General features: G+C 39.0%; 1 protein-coding gene across 4 annotated transcripts in view; it reads right to left on the bottom strand.

Moving 5' to 3' along the window:
• ERICH2 (glutamate rich 2) overlaps positions 1-15868 on the bottom strand; it is a 31002-nt gene extending 15134 nt beyond the window's left edge. For 2 of the 4 annotated variants that reach the window (XM_059928075.1, XM_059928079.1), the window contains exons 1-3: positions 15539-15868; positions 5189-5219; positions 4932-4980 (exon numbers count right to left, since the gene is read on the bottom strand). The gene's annotated coding sequence lies outside the window, so the exon portion shown is untranslated. The remainder of the gene's footprint in view (positions 1-4931; positions 4981-5188; positions 5220-15538) is intronic. The other 2 variants (XM_059928077.1, XM_059928078.1) reach the window with 2 other exon arrangements.
• Positions 15869-25433: the final 9565 nt, after the last annotated feature.

The raw sequence follows: 25433 nt of genomic DNA, 5'->3' as shown, positions 1-25433 counted from the left end.
CATGTGCCACAACTACTGAAGCCCATGCACCTAGAGACCATGCTCCACAACAAGAAGCCACTGCAATGAGAAGCCTGCGCACCGCAACGAAGAGTAGGCCCCGCCTTGTCACAACTAGATAAAGCCCACGTGCAGCAACGAAGATCCAACACAGCTATAAATAAATAAATTTAAATTAAAAAAAATAAATGCTATGCTTATGGAGTCCAACACTAATATTAACCCCTGGTCATAATACAAAGTAGCCTGCTTTTTCATTAAATGGCTGAGATAAAAATGGGTTAATTTTCTCTTTTAGCCTTCAAGCCTGATACCTCATGTCAACAGATAACACACTGAGACAGAGGATTCTTGTGTGGTGCTCTCTGTTTACAAAGACAGGCACCCATGTTGGCGGAAAAATAACCCCAAGTTCGTTTTTTGTATCTCCTTTAATGTGATTATTTTAATATGTCTCCTGTACTGAGTTTAAAAAATTCAACTTCTAGTTTTCATGGAAAGATATAAAAAGATGTAAAGTGTTATTATTTTTTCCCCTAAGTTATGGTAGCTCTGTTTTATCCCTATTGAAATGTGAATCTAGAACATTAGTAGTGAAGTTAGTGATTTGCACAGTGCTTTAGCAAATATGCTGAACAGCTTGTTATATTCTTAATACTATGGGAGGGAATGAAATCTTCACCTCCCCAGTATATGCAGCTAAAGCAAAACCCCACTCTGTTGATGAAAAATACAAAGCAAAGATGATTTACATTTGTTCTACCTCTGCCCTCCTTGATTTTCTAATTGTGAAAGAGCGCATCCAAGAAGAAACCCTACACATGAAAAGTTGAGAAGTCACTTAAGTATTCAGTTTCTAGCATGGTGAGAGTCCTATTATGCCAAAGATCACCACAAGTAATTACTAGAATTCATATACTCTAATATCTAATCTAGATAAAAGGAGGATTTCACTGCCTTTTCCCAGCCACGAATTACAGTGTTTCAGTGAATCTAAGATACCATTTTTTCTTCCTCTTTTTTTTTTTAAATTGAACTATAGTTGATTTACAATGTTGTGTTAGTTTCAGGTGTACAGCAAAGTGATTCAGATACATATATATACACACACACATATATATGTATCTTTTTCAGATTCTTTTCCTTTATAGGTTATTATAAGATATTGAATATAGTTCCCTGTGCTATACAGTAGGACCTTGTTGTTTATCTATTTTATATATAGTAGTGTGTATCTGTTAATTCCATATTCCTAATTTATCCCTCCCCACTTTTCCCCTTTGGTAATCATAAATTTGTTTTCTAGGTTTGTGAGTCTGTTTCTGTCTTGTAAATAAGTTTATTTGTATTATTTTTTAGATTCCACATATAAGTGATGTCATATAATATTTGTCTTTCTCTGTCTGACTTATTCACTTAGTATGATAATCTCTAGGTCCATCCAAAGATATCACCTATTTATTATAAGACATACTGTTATTAAGAAAGAAAAAGCAGTGTCAAGTAGAGATGTTAAAATATGCATGCTTCAGAATCTATGAAATATGGTACTTATATATTCACTAAGTTATATCCCTAAAGAAGGGAATTTAGCTAGTCTAGTTCTGGATATTTGAATAATTTGAAATGCCTTTAATAATCTTAATGTCCTAACGTGGAGGAAGCCAACATACTCAATGACCTGAAGATAAATAGGATATTACTATTTGAGAAGCAGTGAACATGCCATAAAAATACATATGAGAAGCGACCAAATCATCATTTTAACAGTAAAATGTGAATTCCTTTTCTGCTCACTTTCTGATATAAAGTCTATCTTGTATACAGTCTCAAAGAAGCAGAGGACCAAACTCCAACCTGCTCTTCAACTATCATCTGTTGACTTCATTTGAGAAAGTGACATTATTTATGATAACAATGCTTCTAACCATTTAACAAAAATAGATAACCAGTATACTCTAAAATATGTTTTCTTTAAATACAATTACAATTGAGGAAAGATTCAAATTTTTACTTTGGAAGATGGGAAGTATTTACTTTAGTATCTACTAAGGTTAGAGAATTAGTCAAGTTAGATATCCCACTGGAACATATTTACACCAGAGGGTGGATAACCTAGGTTTTAGAATTAATTAGTATGTTAAGCACACTAGGCATATTTATGAAATGTCCCCAAATTTCTATTGGAATAATTTTTTAAAGTTTATATTTTAAACTTTGTTTTAAAATGATTTACATTTATCAAACATGAGGGACTTCCCTGGCGGTCCAGTGGTTAAGACTCCGCACTTCCACTGCAGGGGGCACGGGTTCGATCCCTGGTCAGGGAACTAAGATCCTTCATGCCGCAAGGTGCGGTCAAAACAAAAACAAAAACCCCAAAAAACCATGAGCCTAAAAACAAAATTAATTAAAACTTACTTTTCTGAGACTGTCTTCGCTACATTTAGAGAGACTTGTGTTGGTGAGGTATAAAGTTTGCTTGCCAATGTTGGTCTGCATCTAAAGAGGCATTTACTTAAAGTGCAAAAATGGGAGTAAAAAATAATGTGTCATACATTTTAGAAAAGATAAAATATACGATTATGGAATAACCGATAGATGCAATTTTTTCAAACTGCAAGAGTTGAGTGCTGTGGGTTTGGTTTACCCATTTTCCCCTCACATCTTTATGTGTACTTGACAGCTTGATGAAAAACCCAACAGATCAAAGGTCCAAGATCTATAACACTTTGTCCAGCATTAAAGACATACTTTACTTTTACTGCTGAAAATAGTTTGTTAATTAAGTGCCATTTTTTGGGTAGACAAAATCTTTGACAGACAGGATCCATGAGGAAAAACGGAAATGAGTTATTTGGGCTTTGTGTACAGAGAAGTTTGAAACTCCTGGTTTATAAAGTTCACACACTCCTTGTGGCTCGGATTAGAATGAAGAATCAATCAGAAGATTAAGGCAAAGAACTGGTGGGGAAAGAAAATTTCTAGTTCTCCCTAATCCAACCTGGATAGGACCTTTTGGGAAATTCCCCTTGCCTGTCAGACTACGGAGCCAGAAGGGGGGTGGAGAGTGGAATGTAAAGCTATACTGAGAAAATCCATCAACTCTGTAGGTCAGTCACACTGCTCCTCAAGTAAAAGTCCCCCATGATTTTCTGTTTTCCTACTTGATCTTTTTTTTCCAGGACTGGCTCTGTTTACCTTCACCTCTGGGTGGAGTACCTGAGGTGACAAAGCCATGCACCTGTGAAGCTTACTGGCTACCTACCTATCCCTCTCTCCCCCACTCCAAACAACAACCAAACCAAACCCAAACCTAAACTCTTCTCTGCAAGTGAAGGGAACATGATCATACTGCCCTTGCAAAAAGCAGTTTGATAAACAGATGCAATTATTAATGAGATCAAGAGAACAGGCCATCACTCTGCTTTTCTATTTCGGCCCAGACTGCATTTGATTTACCCCCTGGGTTTTAACTACCTCAGGATGTGGGTTACCCCTTGCTCCAGTTCCAACACTGCTTATCACAGCCTATGAACATCGGGGTTCATAGACATGATAGAATTTATTTTCACTAATGACTACTAACTCCCATTAGTATTACTGAAAGTTATATCCTATTTCCCTCAAAGACTACTAAAATTTTTCTTAGATTTTTAATTTAAAGATATTCAACCATGTAATAGGATATATAATAAATAATTACATCCAGATTAATATACTTAATGGGGCATTTATTTTTTTCTGGTTGTCTATAACATTTAATCTGAAATAAGCACAGATTCTCTGTCATTGATCTGTAATACATTACCTTCTCTTTAGTATAAAAATACATCTTTACTATATAATTTACAACAAAAGTCAAGGTGGACCCTAATTTTAATTTTTAGCTTTGACAGTATGAAAACTGAAATATATGTTGCATAAGGTATAATTTTTCCCAGCCAATAATATTCAGAATAATTCAAAATAGTATCAATTTGAATAGAATCCCACTAGAACGGCACCTACCAATTTATCAATAATTGATCCCCATGAATGTGTTTTACAATCAACTTTCAAAGTGTAATTTTTCATGGAATAAATAATTGAATTTTTTTCAGGGGAGAGGAGACGATCATAGCAGGAAGGGCTCTGATGAATTATCAGAATCAGTGCCTTGAACAAAGCAGGTACTTAATATTTAGCTACCAAATTGAAACCGGGCTATGATTCTTTTTTAATATCAATCTCTTCAACTAGTTGGGGTGATTATTTTCCTAATTTAGTAGTAATGGTTCTTCTCATAGTAAACAAAGAGTCTGTTTGATTTTAAGGTAAGTATTCCTTTAAAATGATATTCTCAAAGAAGAGAGCAAGTATCAAAGTGAAACAGGAATGAGTGATGAAAGTTATATAAGTAAAATACAGAATACTTAGTGTTTAAGCATTTAAAAAGTAGGTTTGAATATTATCTATACCCCTACATTTTTATCAAAATTCAGTTCTCATTTTAAATGTCCTCTTATCTAAGTAACAATTGCTTTGACTGAAGCAAAAGCTAAGTGCTAATCCATGCATTTCTGGCCTTTCAAATTTAATTGGGTGACAAATGATTGCATTATCTAGTTCTAATTGCTTAAAAGGCATGTGATAGATCAGATGCACAACCAGAGACATCTTCTTACTCTAACATTGCTTCATTTGGTTCAATCATCACTTTTTCCGAAAGAGAAGAAAAAAATCAACCCAGTATTTTATCAGTAGTGATGTGCTTAATAGAAATTCCTGACTGGCAAATATTTAGGCATTGTTTGAGTGACAGACAGTATAATAAAGGATTTAATTGCTAAGTCTTTCAACCACACTCAACCATCCCTGTAGACTATCTTCTTAATATTTAGGACAAAAGGGTGGTCAAACATATTCTTTTTAAGTAATAAATCATTTACCCTTTGGATCAAACACTAGCAATCGGCCATTCTGTCCTTATTTTGGTGCCTAAAAGAGAAGCAGAAATAAAAACTAGCATTATCAGTATTATTTTAGTTTGAGGTATTTGAAATAATTTATTCATAACCTTTATATGAACATTTCTATTATCTAGGCTAAAATGTAATTTTATACTAAAGCCAATTATTCCAAAACTATATAAACTGATGGTAAAATAGAACTAAAGCATCCTAAAAACTAGTTTATATACTCTTACCTTTACAGCTTCTGTCTTGTCTAGATGATTCCTGCAAAAAACCAAAATATTTACTGCTTTAAACACTTGTATAAATTTAGAATATAAATAAAATAGAATGCAGAAGTCGGTCTGTCAGCAGGGTAGTAAGCATGTATTTTGGTTTTGTTTTTAGTAGCATTACTTTCATCCTAAGTGAAAAACATCATTCTTCTGGTTTATGAAATTAGATTTTAAAAAAGCCTAGAGAAATTAATGCTTCCCCTTTTCCCCATTTCACCTTGGAGTTTACATAAAAAGAGCTATAGGAAAAATTTTGCATGTTAGAAAAGTGATGTATTAAATTAGCCTCTAATTCTCTGTTACCTTTTTGGGTTTATGTAACTTGGACCCTAGATCTGGATCCAAATACAATACAGCAGGTTGAGGTGCCCCTTTCCTACTGAGCTGACCCCTAGAAACCATAAATTCAGTATGGCGCATGTTTACAACACTGCTTTTGCCTCCACTTTAACAAAGCAAAACAACACATAAACCAAACTACCTGCTACATTCCAGTTCATCCGTGTTATGAAAAACACCTTTACAGAGTGTATATTAGCCAGAACTAGAAGTTTTTCCATATTTCAAGATACAGTATTTTAAATATTATTTCAATAAATGCATTTAGAAATTAACCTTTGATTTTCTCCAAAGATGCATTTAAAAATATAATTCTTACCTTATAAGTTCCTTTATGAGTTTATTAATACTTACAATGTTTTCTCTTTGAATGTGTACCTTTTTAAAGTTAGTCTATATAGACTGATTTTCCTATAACTTAGCCCTTTATATACCTGGATAAATTTCATTCTAATTGTAAAGAGAAAAATCAACTTTTAAGGGTTTTTTTTTAATGTATGAGAGATGCCACACTTAAATTTTTCATAAGTAATAATTCACTTGCCTCTCCTCCCCTAACACTTGTCCCCATATCCCAAGCCAGGCTTTAAAAATTATAAGTAGTAATACCTAGGGATTTCTGGAATATAAAATTCAGGACCAAAATTGTAGACAATAAAAGAGAAGCTTCATTTATTTGCATTAAGTTTTTCTCTTTTTAAATGTGTCTCCCTCACACTGATTTGCACTCTGGAATAAAGCAGTAGTGCACAAACTTTTGCCGTAGGCTTTGTTTTCTGGGGAACCCTGCTCAAGCCAGACATTATATATGTATTAATTTGATTATCCCTCTGAGAAGCTCACAGAGAGCTAAAGTCCATCAGAAAAGCAAGGCATCTTTTTGGGAAAAACAGCTGTAGAAGACCAAACTCTAGGATAAATAAAAGATTTTACTTCTGATTCTCTACAGCAGTGGAGCTCAGAAGCCAAAACAATGCAGTAATGAACCAAATAAGATCTTAACAGAAGAAATCTAAGATGGCCTCTCCTGAGAGGTACTTACATACCACAGATGCCCACATTCTGTGGGTACCCATACGTCTGGGTCTCCCCTTTATATTTAGAGATTTCCTTTCCTTTCTAGCTCTAGGGTCTTTATGGATTGCTACATTCTACCCTTCACCTGGATGAAACATCAGTGCATAAAATTCTCCTCCCATTTTCACCTGGTAAAGAAAAACCTAGGATGAACAGATCCCAGCCCTTGATGGAAACCCAGTCTCTGCTAGGTCTAGCTTTATCATTACCTAGGAAATGTTCATTCAATCTCCTTTCATAAAACTGAATTCTTTGGGAGGCAGTACGGAGTAATACTCAAGAGCTGGGGCTCTTCAGAAATAAACCCACACACCTAAGGTAAATTAGTCTACGACAAAGGAGGCAAAAATATATTATGGAGAAGAGACAGTCTCTTCAGCAAGTGGTGTTGGGAAAGCTGGAGAGCTGCATGTAAATCAATGACAATAGAACACTCCCTCACACCATATACAAAAATAAACTCAAACTGGTTTAAAGACCTAAATTTAAGACATGACACCAAAAACTCCTGAAAGAGAACATAGGCAAAATATTCTCAGACATAAATCATAGCAGTGTTTTCTAAGGTCAGTCTCCCAAGGCAAAAGAAATAAAAGCAAAGATAAACAAATGGGACCTAATCAAACTTAAAAGCTTTTGCACAGCGAAGGAAATCATAAACAAAACAAAAAGACAACCTATGGAATGGGAGAAAATATTTGCAAACAATGCAACCAACAAGGGATTAATTTCCAAAATATACGACAGCTTGTACAACTCAATATTAAAAAAACCAAACAACCTGTGAATTCCCTGGTGGTCCAGTGGTTAGGACTCTACACTCTCACTGCCGAGGGCCTGGGTTCAATCCCTGGTCGGGGAACTAAGATCCCACAATCTGTGAGGCATGGCCCAAAAACATAAACAAAAACAAACAACCAACCCAATCCAAAAATGAGTGGAAGACCTAAATAGACATTTCTCCAAAGAAGACATACAGATGGCCAACGGGCACATGAAAAGATGCTCAGCATCGCTAATTATTAGAGAAATGCAAATCAAAACCACAATGAGGTATCACCTCACACTGGTCAGAATGGCTATCATGAAAAAGTCTACAAATAATAAATGCTGGAGAGGTTGTGGAGAAAAGGGAACTCTCCTACACTGTTGGTGGGAATGTAAGTTGGTGCAGGCACTATGGAGAACAGTATGGAGGTTCCTTAAAAAAACTATAAATAGAGTTACCATACGATCCAGCTAATCCCACTCCTGGGCGTATATCCAGAGAAAACTCTAATTCAAAAAAGATACATGCACCTCAATGTTCATAGCAGCACTATTTACAACAGCCAAGACATGGAAACAGCCTAAATGTCCATCAACAGATGAATGGATAAAGAAGATGTGGTATATATATATTATATATATATGTATATTTACATATAATATATATATAACATATATATATATAATATTCCATCATATATATATGATGGGATACTATTACTCAGCCATAAAAAAGAATGAAATAATGCCATTTGAAGCAACATGGATGGACCTAGAGATAATCATACTAAGTGAAGTCAGTCAGAGAAAGACAAACATCATATGATATCACTTATATGTGGAATCTAAAAACATGATATAAGTGAACTCATTTACAAAACAGAAACAGACTCACAGATACAGAAAACAAATTTATGGTTATCAAAGGGGAAAGTAGGGAAAGGAATAAATTAGGAGTTTGGGATTAGCAGATACAAACTACTATATATAAAATAGAAAAACAATAAGATCCTACTCTATAGCATAGGGAACTACATTCAGTAACTTGTAATTAAGCCATAATGGAAAAGAATATGAAAAAGAATATATATATATGTATGTGCATATACATATATATACACATATATATATATATTTGAATCACTTTGCTGTACACCAGAAACTAACACAACATTGTAAATCAACTATATTTCAATTAAAAAAAAAAAAAAAAGAACTGTGCTCTTGAGTAAAGACACTGGGTTCACGTCCCAGTTCTGCCACTTCCCATGTAAGCTTGGGTAAGTTAATTTCTGTAGGCCTCAGTTCCTCTGTCTGTAAATCAGGGATCACAATGGTGCCAACTTCATTGGATCATTATAAGGACTAAATAGATTAAATAGGATGATCTGGGTAAAAAGTTTAGCACAGTGCCCGGCACATAGGAGGGACATGGTAGAAACAACTTGATGTTTTATCCAAACGAAAAACTGGGACGTTGCCCTATGGGGCTGATTAAGATTGCTTAGGGAAATAAAAAGGAGGCTTTACTGCGATTGAGACAAGCAGACTAGCTCTAAGGACTTTTAATTAATTAATTAATCACATAAGCCCTAAAGTAATGATACTTGCTTAGAAAGATCACTGACTCCAGGGAAAAAGGAGAGTAATTGAGAACACAGGTAAAGTTAAAGCAGAGACTGATAATTGGTCAGAAAAAGGTACGGCCATTGCACAACTATGTATTTTTCAATTGAGTATTAATAGCAAAAAATCTCTCTGAAAGGAAATGTTTTCATAAAGGAAACTGATAATATTGGTTGACTGGGGAGGAAATAGAGATAGCTGCAGGACTGGGGTGGGAGGGAGTTTTTTTTACTTTACGTCCATTATACCTCTTGAACTTCAAATAAAATAAATGTATTATCTATTAAAAAATACGATGTAAAATTTGCAATACCGTTTGTATCCACCTCTTTGTTTATCCACCTCTTACAGGCACGTGAGCTGTTATGTTGGCCTTGTGCTACTTCAATTCTCTCCTCCACCCAGTGGTACCTGTTCAAATTGGAGTCATGGTTTCCAGAAAGAACAGTACGTAAGTGCACACCTTGTAGATTCATAACTACTGATTATGGTTAATGTTAACATCACAACATTCATTTAATCAGCACTTCGACTCTCTACCAAATACACCCTCTGCCTTTTGGAACATGGGCAGACTCTCCTGATGTCTTTCAACAATCCGGGTGGTAAAAGGAACAACACAGTTAGGTAACTCCTAACTTTCATGTAGTATTCAATGTGTATTTAAAACAAACGTTTGATGAGCACCTACTATGTATCAGATAAGTCTGTGATAAGCTCTGGGCATACAAGAGAAGCTCAGAATTTTATAGGGGAAACAAAGTACTAACTTCCTATATATATGGGACAGACCAAGCTTCAAAGTAATATACTAAATGCTTCCCTCTAGGGGCTCCAATGTAATTTTCCATAATGCCCAAACAGGATTAGTCAAATCCCTTCTTTTTTGAGCTCATGGACTGGAGATACCCAAGGAGAGTCAGAAGGCATTGGAGGCGGAATTGGAAAGATAGAGGGAGAGAGTCCAGTCAACAGAACTGTCTCTGAACAAGCTTCAAGTTCCAGAATCCAGTTCTGAGGCCTATTCTCTGGGTTTGCTATATTCCCCCACGTATTGTAATTTCTACAAATATCCCTAGAATAAGGCATTGTCTGCCTATAGCTCATCCCCCCTTATGTGGTTGACAGATCCAGCCCCCCTGAACACAAGAGCAGTGCTGTCCTAGCACAGACCCATCATGGTAATTCATAAGCTAACACAGTGACTGAACCAAGGATTGAGCCTGTGATCCAAACTAAGTTCACCACACCTTTTTCTGAGGCTTTTCCAAGTGGAACTGTCACAAAGGTAAGAGAATATGAGAGTAGAGCTTTCAACTGCCATGGTTCTAGGTTTCAGGAAGAAAGTGGCCTGAGTGAAGCAGAATATACAAAAGAATCAGAGATGAGAGATGAAGAGATGAGGTAGAGAGAAGGACAGGGACAGAGGAGGGGTGGAGTGTGTGTGGGGGGCAGAGACAGACAGACACAGACACATTCCTGATGGTATTTGAGTTTCCAGATCAACCTCTGCCTTTACCATGGGCCAACTGATTTCTCTATTTGCCAAAACAAGCTGGAGTTTTGTCATCTGAAACCAAGAGACCTTGACTAATACAGCTCCTACTCCTTGAAACCAAAAGAAGCTAACATACCTGCTGTCATGTAATAAGAGCTACAATACTATAATTAACATAGACCATGGGAGCACAGAGTGAGAAGTGATCAATTCTACCTGCAACGGGGCAAGACTGAGTCAGGCTTCACAATGAAGGTGGCATTTATTTAACCAAGTCAAGATCAAGTCAGTAGATGGGAAGAGTACTCCTGCCGTGTGTTAGACAATGGCAGTAGATGTAGCCTGTCCTGGTGGTAAGTCATTCCACCACTCTGTAGTTGTCTGTCTACATATTGCTTATGTGCATTTCCTTGGTAGATCCTTTTCCTTTACCTGCTTCTTGTATGTGGGATCAAATTTTAAAAGTTATTACCATGTGCTAAATATTTTAACCAGTAGGCAATGGAAAGCAAACGAGGCTCTGAATAACAATCATATGATTAGATCTATCTTAGAAAAGAAATTCTGTGGAGGGTAAACCCGAGAGAGAATGGGAGTTGGAGAGACCAGTTAAGAGGCTATTACAACAGCCCAGAGCAGGGGCTTGCAAACTATCACCTATGGGCCAAATATGACTCTCTGCCTACCTTTATAAATGAAACTTATGGGAACACAGACATGCTCTTTGTTTGTACGTTGTCATGGGAGCTTTCAAGCTACAGTGGCAGACTTGAAAAGTTTCGACAAAGACTGTATGGCCTGCAAAGCCTAAAATACTTATTATTTGGTCCTTTACAGAAAAAGTCTGTCAAACTCTAGTCTAGGGAGAAATGATGATGCACAAGGCCAGGAAGGTACACTTGGAACAAAAAGAGAGGTGAAACTGAGACTCAGTGGACATAGAAGTGAGGGAGAACAAAAGAGTTTGATGGTTCCAGTTTGGATGACCAGGATAAGGACCAGAAGAGCACATTCTGGGGGATAATGAGTTTGTTTTCGGAAATTCTGAGTTGAAGGTGCCTGTAGGTCATCTGAAATCGTGTTCTATTGAAAAGAGAGTTAGAACTCAAGAGAAAAGATGATGTATGGGATAGCTGTGAGAAAGTGGGGATGGATGGCATGGCCTACGTAGAATAAGAAAAGGCCAAGCATAGAATCCTGGTAGAGGAAAAGAATCCGTTAAGGAAATGCACATATACAATATGTGCATTTCCTTGCACAGAGAGGTGGAATGAATGCACCACCAGGCCAGAAGTTTCTGGAGAGCCGAAACTGGCTGTTACCCATGAGTGTGGGTGCTACACCACTTTAAAGGTACTCAGATATTCACTGATTGAATAAAACCATTGGAACGATGTAAAGTAATTTAATTGGCTTTAGAATGCTCTTATAATTTAAAAAAAAAAGGCCCATAGAATTGGGAGGGATCATTCTAAGAAAAGAGCTATGGAAAAGCAGATATAGATTTATTTTAAGAAAAGAAGTACTGAAAGCCTTACATAGAAAGATGGGTAGTATTAATCAGAAGATGAGTGTATTTAGATATTAGATAAGTATAAAAATGTACATGACAAAATGATTTGAAAAGGCATAATTATGTGATTACGTATGTTTGAAAAATTCTGTGTATTATGTAAATAAAAATGTACTTTGGGGTTCAGGTCACAGAAGGGTGGGGGGTCATCATGGGCTCATTTCTAAAAGAAAGGTCTTGCTTCTTAGCTTCTTAGCTGTGTGAGCCTGGACTCTTGGTTGCAAGTTACAGAAACCATGCTCAAGGTAGCTCAGGCACAAAAAGGGAAGCCCTGGCTCATAGAATCCATGAGTTGAATACCCAAGCTGCGTGGAAGTCAGGACACAGTGGCTACAGCTGTGTTCAAGGAGAGGGTGGGGCTTAGGTGGGGGCGGGGCTTAGGTGGGGGCTTTCCCTTGTTCACCTTCGCTTCTCCCCACCTGGGTCTCATCCTTCTCTCTCACTGCAGACAGATTTTCCATAAGTAATGCAAAACATGGCTCCCAGCAATTCTTAATTTTTATGTGATACGGCTCTAGCTTTTAAGGAAAAATTGCCTCTCTCAACAACCAAAACCCCAGGGAAGAGGGGTTAGTTAGTTCAGCTAGTTTTTTTGGCTACAAAGAACAGATAAATTCAAGCCATTAAAAAAAAAAAAATCTCTAGTACCTAATGCACTCCATGTCACACAAACTGGTGCTCAATAAATATCTGTTAAATGAATGGAACAGGAAGGAAGGCAACAAGAAATCAAAGGGAAAAGAACATATTAAACTAGAGTTTTGCTGTCCAACATGGTAGCCACATGCCAAATGTGGCAATTGAGCACTTGAAACATGATTAGTTCAATTTGAGGTATGCACACCAGATTATAAAGACTTGGTACCAAATAAAGAATGTAAAACATCTCATATCCCCACTCTTCAGGTAAGTGTTCACTAACCAGCACCCAATAGGGCCAAATAGGTTTTATTTGGATTCTATAAAGCTTCAGAAAACCGATTTATAAAATGAGTTACCAATATTTAAAATTCAGATTTCAAAAAATTCTCATTTTAGGTTTCTCTTATAATACTGATATTTTTTTTTCATCTCACATGTGCAATTATTTTAGCCTTTTGTGCTATTTGTTTTTATAAGCTACCTTTTATTCTAATAGGCAAAGAATGATTTAATAAGTAGGCAGCTACATGCTCAGGGCCTGAAATTGTGGTGAGAAGGAGAGACAGAGATGATTAAGCACCATCCTCCATCCTAGAGGAGCTTAGTGGGGAAACATAATAGGACAGGCAGAGGGCAATATTTCATTATATAGTCTCAAATGTGTATAAAATGGTTTCAGTGATCATCTATCAGTTACATTCATAATTAAAACTGACCACCTGTAAATTTTATATATTTCTTTTACAGCATAATATAGTGCAAGGAGCTCAGACTCTGGAGTCTGACTGCCTATGTTCAAATCCCAGCAAATTGTGTGATCTTGAGCAAGTTCCTTAATCCCTCTATGATTCACTTTCCTCAAGTGTAAAATGAGATAAAAATACTAATAGGGACAGAGTGATTAAATAGGGACAGAGTGATTAAATAGTTAATCCCCCTAGGGGACTGCAAGTAAAGAAAAAAGTATGGGAGACCCCTGTAAGTTAATGATCACTCAAGAAGGCAGGTTTGCTTAGCAACAAAACCATGCAACAGAAGCATGAGACAAGCCCCAAAACAATAAAACAATAGTGGAATGAGACCCACATCCTGCCCAGTGAACTCAGTAAGTTAATGATTCTTAGGACACACTCTTCTGCGTGCATAAAAAACAAACATATAAGGAAAAGGTGACATTATACTGAAACTTGAGATGATTTACCATATTTTAGTATATGTTACCACCTTTTTGCTCATTTCCATTGCACCATGAGAGTCTCAGTTTGACCATGTAGGGATAAGAAAACTCTCCCGCCCAATGTGGAGGAGGAACTGATGATGGAAGCGTGATGTCTACTCAAGAATGAGGAAGAAGGGGGGCTCCCCCTCTCCCACTTTTCCTTTGATTATAAAACTGTAGCTCACTTAGTTCTGGGCACAGCACCCTCTTGCCTGCCCTCCTGTAAGCCTCACAGGCGTCCTGTTCTAATAAATCACTTCTTATCTATCACTTTGCCTCTTGCTAAATTCTTTCTTCATGGAGACAAAGCACCAGAGCTCCTTGGAGCCCCTCCAAACGCCACCTAGTGGTTTCAATACTACCTGCCTTACAGAGTTACTGTGAGGGTTAATATAAATAGCTAATAATAAATAACAGTAGCACCTATCTCCTACTACAATGATAATCACTCCAACTCTTCCTCTTCCTATTACTATTGTTATTATTACCTACAGCCTAGCAAGGACAGTGCGGAAGCTGAACCCTGACTAAGGAAGTCCGTTCTAAGTGCACAATTGGGCCTGGCTTGGGCAATGAAGGGGGAGAAAATATTGAAGACTGAGCTCAAATGGTGGTGCTGAATGTGTGTGGTGGTGGGGTAGGACGCTCTGGAATTCTGGAGTGGTGCAGTGGAATCCGACAAAGGTGTTGGAATTCAGCTCTGGTAAACTCTTAACACTTAAAGAGCAGTGCTACTGTTTTCCTGAGATTTAAAAAAACAAAACTTCAATTAGAAAAAAAAAAAATTAACAAGGTGGACTTGGTGATCATTGTACTTGGTTTTTAGGAGAATGAAATAAATCAAAAGACATTTTCAGTGTCTTTTTCAGATTTATTTTTAAAAAGCAACTTCCAGGGGTCTCTTGGGGGTAATAACAGATTCCTCCAATTCACCTATACCCTCTGGGAAGTCAGACGATAAATTTATAGTGATGCTATGTGTTAACTAAAATGCTATAGGGGCACTGTGTAGTTTGAGTAGTCAAAAGACCCCAGGATCTTGATTTTAGAAATCTCAAGTCAATTTCGTTATCTCACAGAAGGCTGAGACTAGACCTTAGAAGTGATCCGCTGTCCAAGCCCCTCATTTTACAGAAGATGAAAACAAGGCCAGAGGAGGAGGTTAAATGATTTGTTCAAATTCCACAGAAATTTTTTATGGCAACTCGGACTAGGGAGTAATGACGTGTTAACTACAGCCAGCTGAGTGCTCGCTCCTATTGGCCATTAAGAAGTTTCAAAAAAAAAAAAAAAGTAAGAAAAAAAAGGGGGGGTGCCTGCGGGCAGAGGGAAGTAGCCGGAAGCCCTTGGATGGAACGTGGCTATTTCCATTGTTTTTTTGGGGGGGGGAGGTGGAGGAGTTGGCGCGTGCGACTCGGCAGGTCAGAGAACGGTGGTGTAGACACGTCTGTCAAAACTGCCCAGTTATCACACCCACCCGGACACAAATATCCCTTCCTCAGTGCCCGACTGCAGCCAGAGGAGAAAGCCAATTACGAGCTGCACCTCCGGCCGCGCGGATCCTACCTCCTCGCGCGCCGCCTCGGCTGCGTTGGAGCGCCAGAGCCTGAACCTGGAGTAGGCAGAGAAGTTTGCGGGCTCAGGCGCCGGGCCTGGGGGAGCCCGAGGTGAGGACTGGGTCAGGCTGCTCGCTGGGATGGGGAGAGGGCGACCGTGGTCGATGCGGCGCTTCTTACCCGCCTGTGGCCCTCTCACGCCGACTAGCTTTGAAGGGTTGACACAGAAAGCTGCTAGCCCAGCTCCTGGTCGGCTCGGTGTTGGGAGCGAGGAGCCGTAGACGCCGCGTCGCCATGGAGACGAGACTGCGCGCGCCGGGGACTGGGAAGCTGCGGAGGGGCGAGGGGGAAGGGGCGGGGCGAGCCTGGGGCAGGGCTGAGGGGCGGGGCAGGGCTGAGGGGCGGGGCAGGGCGGGGGCGGAGCATGATCCGGGAGTCTAGGAAGGTAAGCCCCCAGTGACCCGTGGCCTGTAGAGGTCGGCGGTTGGAGTCCTATCGCGCAGAGAATTGACTGCATACACCGTCAGACACACTCATTTGAGAGTCCGCATGTGCACCAGTTACTCTGAGAAGGGCAGAATGGAGGGGGATTGGAATTTCGTTGTCCATACCTGATCTTATTCATGGCGGGGAGAGGGGAAAAGGCAGGGCGGCCTCGTTAGTGTTTTAAACCTAACCTATGGAGTAAAAGATGTCTTGAGTTGGGAGAGAGGGTTGTCCGTGGATGTGGATGAACCGATGTCCCCTGCAGGACTTGTTCCCCCAACCTTAGGTTGCCCTGAAAAGATTATGGGTTTCCTGGAGGGCTCTGGCGGCGTTTCCCCACAGATCAGATTCAAATGATTAGAACCAGGGACCCTCCTCTCCCACTAGCGGGGGATATGAAATTGACATTGGCCAATGGAAGGTTTTACTGCTTAAATAAGTGGTTTGGTCACAGAAGAGGGTGGAGAGCATTTCTATTAGAAAATTCTAATTGTCCCTCAAGCTTGGCTTCTAGGAAGGAATTGGTTTTCTCCATTTTGGTTGCAGGGAGTCACCAGGGTCGATTTGTTGCTAGGCACCGTGTTTTGAAGGAAGCCCATTTTCTGGAATCAAATCTGGATGCGAATTTCACTAAATAGCTATATGAGGTATAATCGCTATTTAACCTCTTAGGTGCCCTCTGGGAATATGAACTTTGGTAGATGGTTGTCAGATTCAAATGACATAAAGTATATAAAGTTCTGACATGTAGAGATGCTTTAAAAAATGGTAAATTTTATAATTATATTTTAATAAAATGGAACCAGGTGGACCATTTCAGGAACCAAGGGTATACGGAGATTCTGTTATTTTAAAATTCTCCTGGGATTTCCCTGGTGGCGCAGTGGTTAAAGAATCTGCCTGCCAGTGCAGGGGACACGGGTTTGATCCCTGGTCCGGCAGCGGGGCAACTGGGCCCCTGCGCCAAAACTGCTGAGCCCGCGCACCTACAGCCGGAGCTCCGCAACAAGAGAAGCCACCGCAATGAGAGGCCCGTGCACCGCAACAAAGAGTAGCCCCCTCTCGCGGCAACTAGAGAAAGCCTGCGCGCAGCAGCGAAGACCCAACGCAGCCAAAAATAAAATAAAGTAAATAAAGTTTTAAAAAATTCTCTTAATCATCTGTTCACATTCACTCTAAATCTCCTTGGAGCCCTGGATGGTAGGAAAGAGGCAAAGGGAAAAAGCCAGAATGGAAGTTTCAGCATGGATGTTTCTTAGAGCGCTCAGTGAAATCCTTGACAAATACATCCCTAGCTTGATAAGGACATAGCAAACTACTACCTCCTCTGTTATCGGAACACCCTTATATCTTAAGTTTGACTGAAGACTTTTTGTTCAATAAAGGCCAAGGAAAATTCATTATATTTCTTGATCAATACCTTTTAAAACATTAGGTCTGATGAATTTGCTTACTGTTGATAAATGGGTAATGTCTGACTGGCTATTCCCATTGTCCTGCTCCAAGGAAATGTAAGAAACCCCCAAATCTAACTGATTAAACTTCCTCTTCACCCCTCTTTCCTGCAACAGAAGAGCTCAAGCCCATTTGTAGAATGCAGTGATTTCATTATTTATTTATTTATTTAATTTATTTTTGGCTGCATTGGGTCTTCGTTGCTGTGCGCGGGCTTTCTCTAGTTTCGGTGAGCAGGGGCTACTCTTCGTTGTGGTACGCGGGCTTCTCATTGCGGTGGCTTCTCTTGTTAAGGAGCACGGGCTCTAGGTTTGCAGGCTTCAGTAGTTGTGGCTCCCAGGCTCTAGAGCACAGGCTCAGTAGTTGTAGCGCATGGGCTTAGTTGCTCCGCGGCATGTGGGATCTTCCTGGACCAGGGCTCAAACCCGTGTCCCCTGCATTGGCAGGCGGATTCTTAACCACTGTGCCACCAGGGAAGCCCTCATTATTTATTTATTGTTCCTGAAAGAAGGGACAAAAATAGTTTAATGACCTTGGAGAATAAAAGTATTTTCTCCACATGGAGAAGTGGTTAAACAGATATGGCTTCCATTTTGGGTCAGGGTCTTCAAGTGCAAAGTGGGGATGATAACATTACTTGCTCAGAACATGAACTGAGAGAAAATAAGCCCCTGACACAGAGCCTGGCACATGACAATTGATCAGCAATGCTTAGCTATTATGATTACTTTTACTATAATATTATGTATGTGAATAAAAGTCTCTGCATCCAGGGTAGCTGTAAGGATTAAAGATCATTAGGTAAAGTGCCTGGCCCAGGGCCTATTTAAACCCATGTTGGTTATTTTATTTCTCTCTGATGAAAAAACATTACATTTCATCTTTGTATAACTTTAAAAATAATTCACCTGAAATATTTTTTTGTTTTTTAAAAATTTTGTATATACATGAGATGATGTTCACTAACTTATTGTGGTAATCATTTCATGATGTATGTAAGTCAAATCATGATGCTGTACACCTTCAACTTATACAGTGCTGTATATCAGTTATATCTCAATAAAACTGGAAGATTAAAAAAAGAAATTATGAGAGAAAGGGAGGTGTCCCTGCCCCTCAATATTCTGTGATTAGATGTCACCACTGGTGTATAATTTCTATCAGTTGTGGGCTTCTATGTCACTGTTCCTCAAACACTGAGTGAATTTGGCCAGTTCTGGGGCCCTAGACCTTTGGATGCTTTGGAGCTTTACACCTGTAGGCAGAGGACTAAGCAATGTGGACTTAAGTGGTGTATTTTATAGTGAATAAAAGGATGGCAAGCTTAAAAAAAGAAAGAATTCACCTATCTCTATAACTTTTGTACAGAAGTTATTTTCGGTGTTATACTCAAGCGTAGAGCACAATTTAGCTCTGGCTGGTGCATTCAGGCCGCTGAATAAATTACAAAAGTATGTATCTAGTGAGGGTTTATTCTAACAAAGTGAAGGGGAAAAGCCAAACACACTTATAAAAATGTTCAATCACCCCACGACAACTATCTTAAACTCACTGTTTTGAATGGTTAATTTTTTTTATCACAGATCTAATTGTTAGCAGAGCATCATAAAAAATGTTTAACATTTAGTGTTTTTCTGATTATAAAAGTAGTACGTGCTCATGACAGACAGTTTGCAAGATGAAGAGAAACACAAAGAAAACAATAAAAACCACCTTAGTCAATAATTTTATTTTTCCTTCTAGCCTTTTTGTGTGCGTGTATATATTTACTTTATAAAACTTGTATTAGATAGTGTACACATTGTTAGCATTCCTCTTTGCTTAACATTCTCTCCAATGTCTTAATATGTCCCCAATGTCTTTAATAAGTCTTCAAAAAACATTTTTAGTGGCCATACATTATATAGTATGTATAAACCACAATTTATCCATCATTTATTCAACCAGTCTCCAATTCGGAAATTTCCGACTCTTCTCCGGTAATTCCTTCTTTCAAGAGTATTTATTGAGTGCTTATTTTATATTAGACACTATGCTAGGCCTAAGATTTAAGTGGCGAACAGTAACTATAAAAATACGGTTTTGATGACATCTTTGTAAATAAATCTTTAATGGCATCTTTCATTCTTGGACTGAATTCCTAGGATTATGAAAACATAACTTCAAAAAGCAATTTTCCAGCTTCAAAGGCAAACTTAAGGAATAAAATTCTGAACTGTAAAATATTAACTTTTTGGAAAATTACCAACAACAGAATTAATATTTATTTTGTGCAAAGTGTGAACTTACCCAGAAGATGCTTTCTCGTTAGTGTCTGTGAAACATCAAGGGTATTTGAAGTGTATTGACTTTGGCTTTTCCCTCTAATTCTTTGCAGGATTTGCAGGTTTTCTCAATAGTGTGAGATCGTTTGAAGTATATGTAAATTGCCTTGCTTCCTCCTCTCACAGTTAAAATGTTAACTATTTTATTTCCAGCTTTCCTCTTGTAAACATAAGGCTTTTCTACATTTCTTTCACTAACCTTCCTGTGTGAACCATTTTGTATCTTTACACTTTTTAACCTAAAGGCAGACTTCTTTTTTCTAAACCCAAGTTATAACATATACATTCTTATAAGACACTAGATTTAACATATTCTGTGGTTAATTTTGGCCAAGAAACATCATGTAAGTTAACCAATGTATTTAGGGAATTTCATAGTAGAGGTTATTAAAGGTAATAATCCCCCCCAAACACACACACAGACACACACAGACACACAGACACACACACATCCTACTATTCTTTGACGATTAAATGTTCATATATAAGGTTGAACCCTATGAAATTGCCATTTGTGAATTAAAAATGGTCAACCAACTTCATATGGTTCTGTCTATATAAATATTTCATTAACTAGTTTATAATTTTTCAACTTTCTCCAAATAGTGAACTTCCTGATTACCATACTAAGGATACTAAGGATACTAAGGATATCCTTTATTATTGTACAAGATTATGTTTGCTTTGACTTTCATAAATGTTGGAATCCAGTCAGGAGAGTGCCATAAAATGTTTGTTAATTATTGCAGAGACAGTAGAGGGAGCCTGGAGCCAAAACGTTGTTATTTTAGGTCTCGTGTAAATGATGATTGTCTTCCAATTCTTGATGTGTGGATGAATTTAAATATTAGTATATATGTGAAATAGCAATCTTTTTTTTTCTTAAAGGTCGGTTGTACTTAATCACTTCAATAAGATGGGAAGGGGAAGGTTGGCCACCAGTTCAGGCTAGACCCCATCAGGGTTCACAGTGGAACCAACCTGAACCCCACTGTTCTCTGCTCTTCCCTGAGTCATGCTGAAGACAGCATGTGGCCACACTGACAAATTTGTGCTCCACAGATTTCCCTCTTTCAACCCATAATGTGGATCACCCCATTTCCATGGGCATTATATCCTGATTCTTCTTCATCTTTTTTTTTTTTTTTTTTTTTTTTCAGTTTGGGCATGCAGCGAGGCATGCGGGATCTTAGTTCCCAGACCAGGGATGGAACCCGTGCCCGCTGCAGTGGAAGCACGGAGTACTAACCACTGGACCTCCAGTGAAGTCCCTCCTGATTCTTCTTTATTCCATCAGAACTTCCAAATATGTTATCATCTCCAATTGTGTGTCTTAATTTAAGGTGATTGTAGTTTAGTTGATTGTTTCCTCCAGGCATATAAGGAGGCACTTTGATCCTGTCTTCAACTCACATCCTTCTGGGAAGGTTTGTAATAAATGACCAATCCTTTCACAGAGTGGGAAACTTCATTAGCCTTAATTAATAACATTGTCTCTTGCTGACCTCTCCTGGACCATCTTTATCCTCATTCCAATCTTTTGTTAATTCCACCCCCTACCCTGCTGTTACAAAAAGGTCCCCAAGGTAGTTGGTGGTGACACCACTCTTCTTCACTGTGGGTAGTCTACAGAGGGCTCCAAGTCCCTGAGGTAACATGAGTCCCTAAATCTAGAGGTAAGATGAATACCCTCTCTACTGTAAAAACCTTACAGGAAGCCACAGAATTTAGATACAACCAATTTGCTGTGGCAGGGTTTCCTAACTGGTGTTAAGGGGAAATTCTTTTGATGTGTTAATAACATCCAAAGAAAAAAGTATTCTCTAGGAAAATAGTTTGTTTACCAGGGTGGGGATTTTTTATTTTTAATTTTTGTTTTTTTGGTTTGTTTTTATTTTTGTTTTGCTTAACGTAGGGAGTCTCAGAGGAAGACTTTGTCAGTCTCTCAGAGGGAGATTTCAAATGTATAGCCTTTCTCAAATTTGTTTTACTAGGAAATTTCACTTCTTTTCTTAGGGTCATTTGGGAATTCTTAGAATACTAGATACTTCCTTTGTGATTTGGAAGATAGCTCCAAGTGAGAAAAATGCCCTGTCTCTCCCCAACTCAATCAGGAGTCAGCTAACCTAAAATTCTAATGGAAAAAGCAAACAAATCTGGGAATTTTAACCAACTATTTATAAGAGGAAGGGTGATATTGTAAAAACTAAATACAAGTAGAAGAATTTTTCATGAAAGCTGGAAAAGCGGATGTTGGAAAAAATAACCCGTTAGAGTATAACCCTCTTTTTTTTTTTAAACTACTTCTTTCCTCTCAATTAAAAAACAAGCTTAAGTCAAAAAGCCTTAAAACAAACTAAATAAATAAAAAACAAAACACTTGGCCCTTGAAAGTGCCCTCTTTCCCTCTCCTCTGTGCGAGTCTCCTTACCCATCGGCATCCATCTTCTAATTTTCAGTCACTGCCCAGCGTTGCTGAAACTGCTCTGGTAAACGGTGCCAGCTTCAATGGGGTGGGGTGGGGGGACCTTCTGGTTCCTGCCTTACTAGAGCAGAGGCTGCATTTGACACAGTTACTTCTCACTCCTTTTTGAAACTCTAATCTTTTAGCTTTCATACACATCTTTCTCTCAGTTCTCCTAATTCATGGGCTTCTTTGTAGTGTTTTCTGCCAGTGTGGACCCTCTAAAAACCTTGGTGTGCCCCAAGATCCTACTCCACATCATCTCCCTGGGGATTCAGCCACACTAATGGCTCTATCACCCACGTGCTGACTAGCCTTAAACTTTCCACTGGGGGCTTCCCTGGTGGCACAGTGGTTAAGAATCCGCCTGCCAATCCAGGGGACACGGGTTCGAACTCTGGTCCAGGAAGATCCCACATGCTGCGGAGCAACTAAGCCCGTGCACCACAACTACTGAGCCTGCGCTCTAGAGCCTCCGAGCCACAACTACTGAGCCCACATGCCACAACTACTGAAGCCCGCGCACCTAGAGCCCGTGCTCCGCAACAAGAGGAGCCACCGCAATGAGAAGCCCGCACACCGCAACGAAGAGTAGCCCCCACTCACCGCAACTAGAGAAAGTCCGCACGCAGCAATGAAGACCCAATGCAGCCAAAAATAAATTTATAAAAAAAGAAAAAGAATCAACTCAAGGGCTACTTTAAACAAACAAACAAACTTTCCACTGGGCTTCAGGCTCATATAATCTAACTATGTGCTGGACAGACGCACTTAAATATCCCCACAGGCATCTCAAATTCTGTCTAAACCTGAACTTATTAATTTTCCCTCTGTCCTAAATGTCACTGAGTCACCATGACCTTCCTGTCATTAAATCCAACAGGAATTTTTCATTTCATCTTATTTGACTTTTCAGCCATATTTGACACTGTTAATACTCCCTTATTCACAAAACACCTCTTGGTTTCTGTGGGTCTATTCCTTGTTGCTGTGGCACTATACCTTCCTGATTTTCATCCTATCTCTCTAGCTACCACTTTTTTTTCTTTTGGCCAGCTTTTGTTTCTCTACCTGAAATTTAAATATTAGAATTTCTTGACTCTTTCCTGGGCTCCTGCATCAGTGAGTGATCTATTGTTGCATAACCTCAAAATTTTGTGGCATAAACCTAGCAGATATTTTATTTGTTCATGATCCTGTGGGTCAGCAAATTGGGTCTGGCTTGGCTGAGGGGTTCTCCTGCTCTTGCCTGTGGTCACTCAGGCAGCAAAAGTCATCTAATAGCAAATTGAGGCCTGGCTGATCTAACATGAACTTATGAACATGTGCGGTGGTTAGCGATGGCTGCTGGCTGAACCTCTCTCTCATTGTCACTTATGCTTAAGAAGGCTCATCTAGGCTTCTTAACATGGCAGTCTCAAGGGCAAGAGTGGAAGCTGAAGGCGTCTTGATATCTAGGCTCTGATTCCCCCAACATTACTTTCCCTGTTTTCTATTGGTCCAAGCAAGTCACAACGCTGGTCCAGCTTTAAGAGATCTGGGGAAATAAAGTCTACCTCTTCATAGGAGACAAAATCATATTGTAAAGAGTCATGCAAACCAGGATGAGAGGAATATGTGGCCTTTTTCTTTTTTACAGTATACTACAACCCCCTTCCTACTGTGTATTACAATCTAACTCTGTATTCATTTCCTAACAGACCTCATACATTCATCTGGCTCATTACCCACGGATAATACCATCAACAACTCCCTAATATATGTGTCCTTCCAGACCTTACCTCTGAACGTGTATAGCATGTTCCTCCTTAACCTCTTCACTTGGATATATCAATAATACTTCAGGCTCATCAGCTCTAAAAATATAGTAATGATCTTCCTCCAGAAATGTTGTCCTACTTCAGTGTTTACTATCTTAGTGAGTACAACCATTAGCAAGAAGCCTGGACAAATACCTCTTTTTTATTTCCCATTTCTAGTCCATAACTGAGTTAAGTCATGTCATCCTGAATAACTCTCCACGCCATGTGCTTTTCTCCATGTCTACTTCTACCACTTTAGACCAAACTACCAGCACCCCTTACTTGAATTACTGCAACATTCTCGTAAGGTCACTACAGCCACTCTTGTCTCCTCCACCAAATCTATTCTCCAAGAGCCGGTGTGATCTTTTAAAATGTAATTTGAGAACTTTTTGCTCAACATGACAGACTACACACATATTTATCACCTCTTCCTGCCAACACCCTTATAAAGATCATATAAAAATAAAAAAGGTCTAAATCTACAGCAAAGAGAATGGGGGTAGACAGACTGGTCTTCGAGAGTATGATGAGGCAGGAGCTAAAGTCTATAGAAAAATGTACTGCTACAGAATCTAGTAGTGCGTTGTGATTACATTTTCTTTCTTGAACAGTCTTTTTTCTTTTCTTTCTTTCTGTTTTTTTTTTTTTTTTCTGTTGTTCATTGTCTGCCTGTATCACATCTTTAAATTCTCAAAACTACATGCTTGGTTAAATCCAGTTCTCTACCTTCTTCCTGCCTGTATCAGCTCAGCTGACTGTGGCTAATGGAAAACACACGGCTAGTTTCACTTTCAATTCATTATGGTTAACCACAAGGGGGTGGTCAGTGCTGCCCTACCATCATGCCGCATGCCACATGTCCATCTGCTCTCCCTCTCCTGCACCAGTGGTCTTCAAACTGTGGTTGCTTTCAAGAAGAGAATAGTTACGGGAATGGGCTCCTGGATGCTCAACATCTGTCTGGACTCTTTCCTAAAAAGTTTCTGCTTCTCCTCGCACTTTACAAAAGAAAGGCATACCTCTCACCCACCTTAAACCTCAGAGGTGGCCCCCATGCTGTACATGCCTCCTGGGCCAAGCCAAAGGGCAGTTATTTTTCATGATGGAGCAAGTTGTCATAAACATGTTGGATTGTTTGTCTTCCTCTGTTCTAAGTATATTTCAGTTAAAGGGAAACCAGCATTAGAAATAGGGTATTTTGGCCCACACTGATATGTTTTCAGTGTAATATATCATTGAGTGGGGTGGTGGAAGTGATGACAGGTTTTGTTGAAAGACCGTCTCCTCCACCCCTGGGACTATTGTCAAGATCCTAGAGCATTCTTGGGGGGAGTTCAGGAGAACAAAGAGGATTGGTGAAAAATACTGAAT

This window comes from Balaenoptera ricei, chromosome 7 (genome assembly GCF_028023285.1).
Source record: "Balaenoptera ricei isolate mBalRic1 chromosome 7, mBalRic1.hap2, whole genome shotgun sequence".
NCBI lineage: Eukaryota > Metazoa > Chordata > Mammalia > Artiodactyla > Balaenopteridae > Balaenoptera > Balaenoptera ricei.
This window is presented reverse-complemented; position numbering and strand designations above follow the sequence as displayed.